A 9,777-nucleotide genomic window follows, 5' to 3' on the forward strand; every position below is an offset into this window, starting at 1 on the left:
ACGAAGCCCTTTTTTTCGACTTAAAGGGCTCTTTAAATTGATTTCTTTACTCCACCTCTGACAAGAGGATTAGTGCTGAAATCAGCCTTGCTGGGTAGAATTTAGGGTAGTGTGGATGCAATTCAACGGTATTGGCCTCCGCGAGCTGTCCCAGAGTGCTCCATTGTGACCACTCTGGACAGCGCTCTCAACTCAGATGCATTGGCCAGGTAGATAGGAAAAGGCCTGTGAACTTCTGAATCTTATTTCCTGTTTGGCCAGCATGGCAAGGTACAGGTGAGTGCAGATCTCATCAGCACAGGTAACCATGATGGAGTCCCAGGATCGCAAAAGAGCTCCAGCATGGACCGAACAGGAGGTAGGGGATCTGCTTGCCATATGGGGAGACGAATCCGTGCTAGCTGAACTCCGTTCCAGTAAACGAAATGCCAAAACATTAGAAAAAGTCTCAAAGGGGATTGAGGACAGAGGCCATAACAGGGACGCAAAGCAGTGCTGCATGAAGATTAAGGAACTCAGGCAAGCCTACCAAAAAAACAGAGAGGCAAACGGCTGCTCTGGATCAGAGCCCTGAACATGCCACTTCTATGATGAGCTGCATGCCATGCTAGGGGGTGCAGCCACCACTACCCCAAGCCTGTGCTTTGACTCCATCAATGGAGAGTCACGCAACATGGAAGCGGGTTTTGGGGACGAGGAAGATGATGATGAAGAGATTGAAGATAGCTCACAGCAAGGAAGCGGAGAAACCAGTTTCTCCAACAGTCAAGATATGTTTCTCACCCTGGACGTGGAGCCAGTAATGCCCGAACCCACCCAAAGTGTGCTCCCGGACCCTGAAGGCAGAGAAGGGATGTCTGGTGAGTGTACCTTTGTAAATATTACGCATGGTTTAAAAGCAAGCAGGTTTAAAGATTAATTTGCCCTGGCATTCTTGGCCAGTACAGCTACTGGAAAAGTCTGTTAACGTGTGTGGGGATGGAGTGGAAATCTCCATAAAGCTCTCCTGGATGTACTACCAAAGCCTTTGCAAAAGATTCCTGGGGAGAGTGGCCTTATTCCATCTGTCATGGTAGGACACTTTACCATACCACGCCAGTAGCACATAGTTGGGAATCATTGCATAATAAAGCATGGCAGCATACAGTCCTGGTAGCTGTCTGGCATTGCAAGCTTCCACAGGGTTATCACCACTTACTTCTCAACTGTGAGGGCTGCTCTCATCTTGGTATTCTGACGCTTCAGGGCAGGGGAAAGCAAGTCACAAAGTTCTATGAAAGTGCCCTTACTCATTTTAATGTTTCTCAGCCACTGGGAATCTTCCCAGACCTGCAACACTATGCGGTCTCACCAGTCTGTGCTTGTTTCCCGGGCCCAGAATTGGCGTTCCATGGCATGAACCTGCCTCATTAACACCATGATGTGCATATTGCGGGGCCTGTACTCTGTGAGAAGTCTGTGTCCATGTCTATGTCCTCATCACTGTCGTCACCTTGCTGCCATCGCCTCCTCGCCTGGCTTTGCTTTAGCAGGTTCTGGTTCTGCATATACTCCAGGATAATGTGCATGGTGTTTACAGTGCTCATAATCGCCATGGTGATCTGAGCGGGCTCCATGATTCCAGTGCTATGGCATCTGCACTGAAAAAAGGCGCAAAACGATTGTCTGCTCTGACAGAGGAAGGGGTGACTGATGACTCGGCTTACAGGGAATTAAAATCCACAAAGTGGGTGGCTTTGTATCAAGGAGAAACACAAACAACTGTCACACAGAATAGCCCTATCAAGGACTGAACTCAAAATCCTGGTGTTGATTTCACAGAGGGAGAGCGGGAGGAAGCAAATGAATACAAAACTAATCTATTTTTTGTTTTTATCTACTCCATCTATCTTTTACATCTTCAAGCTGGCAGCAGACAGTGTAGTTTGACTGCTAGCCATCATCACGTCCTAGGTGCTTGGCAGAAAATGGGAATGACCTGGCTGAGTTGCTCCCCTGTCTGCCCAGGCACCTCTGACTGATCTCACCTAGATCAATTAAAAGATCACTGGGGACAACAACGACCAGTCATAATGCATCCTCTGCTGCCAAAAGGCAATGAGCTGCTGCTGTGTAGCGTGTCTGCCAGCACCCAGGAGACTTACAGTGATGGTCAGCTGTGTGGGCTCCATGCTTGCCATGGTATGGCATCTGTCATGGAGTCCCTGGGCGATGCTCTGGAACTGGTCCCCACAAAGCCAGTCAGGACTTTGGGGAGCCTCCTCTCCCTTGGAGCAGACTGTCTTCAGGTCAAGAAGCACACATGGCTTCACCTTCCTGGGTCTGACCTTGGAGCATTCAGCATATTCCCCTCCGTGTACTTCCCACAGCGAGTCTGCCCAGGCGGGTCCTGGGGAAGCCAGAGGGTCCTGCACACACCCTCACTTCGCAGTCAAACTTGACTCTTAGACAGCCAGTAAAACAGAAGTTTATTAGATGACAGGAACACGGTCTAAAACAGAGCTTGTAGGTACAGAGAACAGGACCCCTCAGCCAGGTCCATTCTGGGGCCCAGTGAGCCAGACAACCCCGTCTGCACTCACTCTCCGTTCCCAGCCATCTCCCCACTGAAACCCCCTCCAGCCCCTCCTTTCTGGCCTTTGTCTCTTTCCTGGGCCAGGAGGTCACCTGATCTCTTTGTTCACCTTTAGCTATCCCCTTGCAAGGGGGGAAAGGCCCTGGCCATTTGTTGCTAGGAGACAGAGTTTCGGCCATTTATGCACACTGGAGACTTAAGAAATGCATAGGGGAAACTGAGACACCCACACAGTATTCAGAGAAAACATTAAGAACAGTACCACTTCATCACAGTGTCTGCACAGATAACCCAGGAAAAAAGGCGTGAAATTATTGTCTGCCATTGCTTTCACGGAGGGAGGCAGGGAGGAAAGGGGACCTGATGACATGTACCCAGAATCACCTGCGACACTGTTTTTGCCCAGTCAGGCATTGGGTTCTCAACCCAGAATTCCAGTGGGTGATGGAGGCTGCAGGAACTGTGGGATAGCTACCCACAGCTACCCACAGTGCCAGGGCCGAGTCTAGGTATTTTGCCGCCCCATGCACTGCAGGCAGGCTGCCTTCGGCGGCTTGTCGGCGGGAGGTCCCTGGTCCCGCGGATTCGGCGGCAGCCTGCGGGAGGTCCACTGAAGCTGCAGGAGCAGCAGACCCTCCGCAGGCATGCCGACGAAGGCAACCTACCTGCCGCCCTCGCGGCGACTGGCAGAGTGACCACCGTGGCTTGCCGCCCCAGGCACGTGCTTGGCGTGCTGGTGCCTGGAGCCGCCTCCGCACAGTGCAACACTCTGGAAGTCGACGCTAGCCTCAGTACTGCGAACGCAGTCCACCGTCTTAATGCACTTAAAGCATTTTTTGTAATCGACTGCATAAAAACGATTTCTGAAAAACTGACTTCTATAAATTCGACTTAATTTTGTAGAGTAGACATACCCTGAGACTTGCACTGTTTCAGTATTGTAACTTCTGTTCACTGTTTGCCATTCAAAAAAAGAACAGGAGTACTTGTGGCACCTTAGAGACTAACAAATTTATTTCAACATAAGCTTTCGTGGGCTACAGCTCACTTCTTCAGATGCATAGAGTGGAACACACAGACAGAAGATATTTATACATACAGAGAACATGAAAAGGTGGAAGTACCCATACCAACTGTAAAAGTCCAATCAATTGAGATGAGCTATCATCAGCAGAAGAAAAAAAACCTTTGAAGTGATAATCGAGATGATCCATAGAAGGCGTGAGGAGAACTGAACAAGGGGAAATAGATTCAATTAGTGTAATGACCCAGCCATTCCCAGTCTCTGTTTTAACCTAAGTTAATTGTATCTAATTTGCATATTTGTCTACTGTTCACTGTTTGCCATATTGTAATTCAAACTCCATTTTACAACGCTTACTCCTTTTTGTAAAAGCTTGCTGCAACCTTCATTTTTGCAAAACCCTGCTGTAATCTTATTAGTTTAGTTTAGATGTGTGAATAAGGTATGTATGAATGATGGACTCAATCTCCAGCACCTGTCCTGATGAAATAGAGTTCAAACACCAACTGCTGAAGATGAAGACAACAGCCTTAACGAAGTAAAAAGAGTCCACCCTAAAAAGAAAAGAACAAAGGTACAATAGAAGGAAGATCAAAGCCAGGTCCGAGGCTGAAAGTCATGTCTGCCATTGACAGGTGATCAATCACACCCAACCCAGTGGCAATGTGACACAGCAAGACCTATAGACTCTGGATTCAAACTAAAGCCTACAAAAAGGATGGGTGAGATGAGAGACTTAGGGTAATGTTCTGCTGCCAACATAAGAGGCCAGACCCAGCCCTTCCTTGTGCCTGGCTTTCCTGGCCAGTTACCGCCACAAGCTACAAACTCCAGCTGCGAACTCAAGCCACAAACTCAAGCTATATTCAGGACTGGTAACTATACAGCAGCTGCAGATCATCTTGTGTGTGTGTGTGTGTAGGTATTAGTTATTGGTCATAAATCAAATTGTGTTATTATAATAAATGTGGCATCTTTGTCTTGCCCCCTGAAAAGATCCTGTGTAGTTTTGTCTGCATAACACCCTCAGGTGTCCAACCATCAGATCCGCCCTTTACAGTCTTGGGGAATTTTGAAAGTCCACTTTCTGTTTGCTCAGCCAGGTGTGGAATGCTCTAAACGCATCTTTCCAGGTGACCATGCTTTCACACGCCAGGCGATCCCCAGTATGGACCAATGGCAAGGTATTGGACCTCATCAGTGTTTGTGGGGAGGAAGCTATCCAGTCCCAGCTGTGCTCCAGCCATAGGAATTACGATACCTACAGGCAGGTATCAAGTGCCACGATAGAAAGGGGCCATGACCTGGGCACTCTGCGGTGCAGGGTTAAAGTGAAGGAGCTGTGGAACACCTGCCACAAACTGAAGGAGGCAAACCACCGCTCTGGTGCTTCCCCCATGCCCTGCCTGTTCTACAAAGAGCTGGATGAGATGCTTGGGGGCGACTCCACCTCCACTCCGAAGAGCACCATGGACACTTCAGAGTCCGTGGCAGCCCAGAGTGCAACAAGGCAGGAGAAGGAAAGCGGGAGTGAAGGTGCTGAGGAAGAGGGGGCCCAGAGTCAGAAGACAGCCTGGCATCCCTAGATGCATGCAGCCAGGAGCTGTTTTCAAGCCAGGAGGATAGTAACCAGTTGCAGCAGATGGTGCTTGTGGAAGAACAAACAGCAGAGGAAGTGCCCAGTGAGTGACTTTTATTTTGGGAAGGTAGTTGTTCATTGTGGGCTCTTGGGGCAAGGAGGGTTGCAGAAAGAAGGGTTTGGGCTGCGTGAATGCCTAGATACAGAATAAGGCATTGATGTACTCTCTCACATTATGGTAATCGGTCTCAGTGATCTCATCGAAGGTCTTGTGCAGAAGCTGGGCAATCCACTTGCGCAGGATTCTTGGCAGAGCTACTGTTCTCCTTCTCCCAGTAAGGCTAACATATGTGCCATGAGGGGTGGGAGGACCATTGCTGCACACAGGCAAGCTGCATAAAGGCCAGGGTGGAAACCACATTGTTGCAGAAAACCTGCTTCTGCTTCCCAGGGTCACCCTCAGCAGCAAGATATCTTCCAGGATGAACCCATCCTGTGGAAAATGTGGGGGGCAGTGTTGAGTACAGGGGCCTGCTGCAGCTGTTAGCTTGCCTTAAGGCACAGGATCCTAGAGGACAGTATGGACCTGGAACAATCAGTCCCCCTTGCCTGTGCTTACTCACCATTTTGGGGCTCTTGTGGGTTATGTGTGCTTGCTTTAGGACGGTCGCTTTCTGCTGTTGAGTACACTATACTTGCCTTTAAGTTTGGCTGAATCATTACCCTGTCTAGTGTGAACAATGCTGCTTCTGTTAAGTGTTGTATTTTGGCTTTACAGATGCAACCTTGAGATCCCAGCTGTCCTTGTTATCAACAGCTGAAAGGGTGTATAGACTCAGTAAGCACCCGCGAAGAAGCAAGGAGGACCTTCTGCATGAAGTCATGCAGCAGTCCCTTACTGAAAATTAAAAAGTACAGGAGCGGTGGCAGACCAAAAGGTGGGTCCACCAGGAGAATGTGGATCGCCGGCAACTAACCACAGAGCGGCTCCTAAGCACTATGTAGCACCAAGCTCATAGCACTACGTACGGAGCAGATCTGTGTCAGCCCCCCCTGCAGCCCTTGTCCCAAAACGCTTTCCCTTGTGCCCTCATATCACCGCCAACCCACTTTCCCCAACATCTGGTTTCTTATCGCCACCAGCTACCTCCAACACCTTTAGCTTCACCGTCCAGTGCTGCAGACTACGACCCTTACCCACTGCACTCAACCCCCATCACCATACATTTTAGCCCACCTGAAGTGCAACACTCATTGCACGGCTCTCCAGATAGGAAGGCTAAATATGATAATAGGACATATGCAAATCTGTGATTGTTCCATTCCTCACCTTGCCCCCTTCTCTCCTCCCACACAGCACAGCTGTGTCATGCCATGTGTGTTTCTCAAGCAGTTGTGTTTCTTTTCAGTAAATTAATATTTTGATTTTGGAAACATTCTTTATTGCATTAAGTAAAAGATAGCATAGCCCAGGAAAGCAACAAGCACTTCTAGTCAGCACATTATATGTAGCAAACACAGATTCCTACTAACATTGGAATCACCGTACTTCACTCCCATTCAGGGCACCAAATATTACCAGTGGCTTTCAGCATTGAATTGGCATCCCTAATCCTTAAGGCCCCATACTGGGTCCCTCTAACAGCCCTGGTCTCTGCCTGTTCAAATTCAGCCTCCAGGTGTTGAACCTCAGTCGTCCATGCCTGAGTGAAGCTTTCACCCTTCCCTTCACAAATGTTATGGAAGGTACAGCATGAGGCTATAACCATAGTCATGTTGTCATCAGCCAGATCCAGCTTCCCATACAGACAGCACCAGTGACCCTTTAAATGGCCAAAAGCACACTCAACAGTCATTCTGCACTGACTCAGCGTGTTGTTGAACCCCTCCTTGCTGCTGTCAAGCTTCCCTGTGTATGGTTTCATGAACCATGGCATTAAAGGGTAGGTGGGGTCTCCAAGAATCACAGTGGGCATTTAGAGTTCCCCTACAGTGATCTTCTGGTCTGGGAAGAAAGTCCTGGCTTGCAGCTTCCTGAACAGGCCTGTGATCCAAAAGATGTGTGCGTCATGCACCTTTCCAGACCAACCTGCATTAATGTCCGTGAAATGCCCATGGTGATCCACAAACACCTGGAGAGCCATTGAGAAATATCCCTTCTAATTTATGTACTTGAAGGCTAGGTGGTCTGGTGCCAGAATTGGAATATGCATGCCATCTATTGCCCCTCCGCAGTTAGGGAAAACCATTTGTGCAAAGCCAACCACAATGTCATGTATGTTGCCCAGAGTCATGGTTCTTCTGACCAGGATGCGATTAATGGCCCTGCACACTTCATCAACACGAGTCCAACGGTAGACTTGTCCACTTCGAACTGGTTAGTGACCAATTCCAGTAGCCAGCTTCCATATTGCAATTACCATGCGCTTCTCCACCAGCAGGGCAGCTCTCAATCTCATGCCCTTGTGCTACAGGGTGCGGGAAAGCTCAGCACACAGTCCCTTGAAAGTGGCTTTCCTCATCAGAAAGTTCTGCTGCCACTAGTGTGCTATAGAGTGCGGGAAAGCTCAGCACACAGTCCCTTGAAAGTGGCTTTCCTCATCAGAAAATTCTGCTGCCACTAGTCGTCATCCCAGACTTGCATGACTATATGATCCCACCACTCAGTGCTTGTTTCCCGAGCCCCAAAGTGGCGTTCCACTGTGGTAAGCATGTCCATGAACGCCACAAGCAACCTCGTGTTGTATGCGTTATGCATGTCGACATCATCGTTGGACTCCTCACTGTCAGTTTGTAACTTAAGAAGTAGCTCAACAGCAAATTTGTGGCATGCTGGCAAGACCCATCAGCATATTCCTCAGCAGTTCGAGATCCATTCCCACAGACCGAAAGGAAAGAGAAAGTACACAGTACAAAAAGCATTGAAAGATGGCGCCAAATGTGGATGGAAGCACAGGGATTGCTGGGATGTGAAGTGATGCATCGCGGGGCGTTGGGACAGAACGCAGGATGCCCCACGCCCTCCTGCCCCCTTCCCACAAGCCTCAGCACCAGAATGGGAAGAGGTGGTCTGTGGGATAGCTGTCTGTAATGCACTGCTCTGAATGCCACTGCAAGTGCTGCAAATATAGCCATGCCACTGTGCTTGCAGCTGACAATGTGACCACACTGCAGTGCTTTCCCTACTGTGGTCTCCAAGGGCTGGTTTAACTCCCGGTGCTCTACATCTGCAAGTGTAGCCAAGCCCCTATTTTCAGAACACCCTTTTTTTGATGAAAAGGAAAGGGTTAATTTTACTCTCAGTCCTGATATGTGGAGGGCATTTACTTACTCTGTTCTTAATAAACACACAGACCCATGGTGGAGGAGAGACTGGGTAGAGAAGATGGGTGAGATACAGCTTTGCTTGATGTTTTTAGGTTACTGGATAGTTATGCATGGATGCTATGGTTGGCAAGTCGACCATGCCACCTGCTGCTTGGACCCTGGTTTACAATCTGGTCAGGGATGTTCTCTGATTGGATCTTTTCTTAGACCAAGCAGGCTTGGGTGAACACAATATTGTTGACTTGAGGAAAGAAAGGCGCAGGGAAGAAAATAACACTACAAGGGAAGGGAAAACAATACAGGATCTGACCTGCTTCTGCAGGGCTGGCAATTTAGCTATCCCCACTGATGGATTGAGGGCTGGTTGTTATGATGATGTGATAACTATCAGCACTTACAGGTTAAAACAAAGTTCCTTGAGCAAAATTAAGGCCAGCCAGCCTTCTTCTTAAGGAGAAAGTCCTTTGGATGAGTTGAGCTTAGAGGCAGTGCTGGCAGGGCAGAGGATCAGCTGAGATGCAAGGTGGGATTGGAGATGAGAGTGGGAGCTGAACTGAAATGATCTGATTGAATGGCTTTTTTCAAAGTCTCTTTTTAAGGAACTCAAAAAGGGGAAAAGTAGATGTGTCATAGTTCATCTCCCTCATTAATTTGTCCACCAGTTTTGATCTATTAAGTTCTGGTTCCACATCTGTTTTTACTAAACATAATTTCAAGAGTCCTTGGATTATATCAATGTAGCCTTTTTGGCTAGACTAATCCTGCTTTTTCTGTCTGGTTTTCTTGCACCCGTCACCATCCATATTTGTTGTCATAGATTATTGTGACATATTTTATTGGGTCAGCCTCTGTTGGTGAGAAAGAGAGGAGCTTATGAGCCATACACATCTCTTCTTCAGCTCCGTGTAAACTTGAAAGCTTGTCTCTTTCACCAGCTGCAGTTGGTCCAATAAAAGATATTAACTCATCCATCTTGTCTCTTCACTATCCTGGGACCAACATGGCTACAGAGACGCTGCATATAGCTCATGATGACATTTTGGGAATGTGCACTCACTCCTTACACTTAAACTCATGATAAGAGTAAATTTATATGGCCTATTATCACAATTCCCAAGCCATGCACCCTCCAGACTGAGATGGGAACAATGTGTCCTCAGCAGGCAAGATCTAAAACAGTGGTTCTCAAACTAGGGCCTCCACTTGTTCAGGGAAAGCCCCTGGTTAGCCAGGCTGGTTTGTTTACCTGCCGCGTCCGCAGGTTCGGCCGAT

At 48.3% G+C, this 9,777-nt stretch overlaps 1 pseudogene; it reads left to right on the top strand.

Moving 5' to 3' along the window:
- Nucleotides 1-300: 300 nt before the first annotated feature.
- Nucleotides 301-5,185, top strand: LOC142047225 (uncharacterized; annotated as a pseudogene).
- The last annotated feature ends 4,592 nt before the right edge of the window (nucleotides 5,186-9,777 follow it).

The sequence above is a fragment of the Chelonoidis abingdonii genome, chromosome 8 (genome assembly GCF_003597395.2).
Source record: "Chelonoidis abingdonii isolate Lonesome George chromosome 8, CheloAbing_2.0, whole genome shotgun sequence".
NCBI classification, from domain to species: Eukaryota; Metazoa; Chordata; order Testudines; family Testudinidae; genus Chelonoidis; species Chelonoidis abingdonii.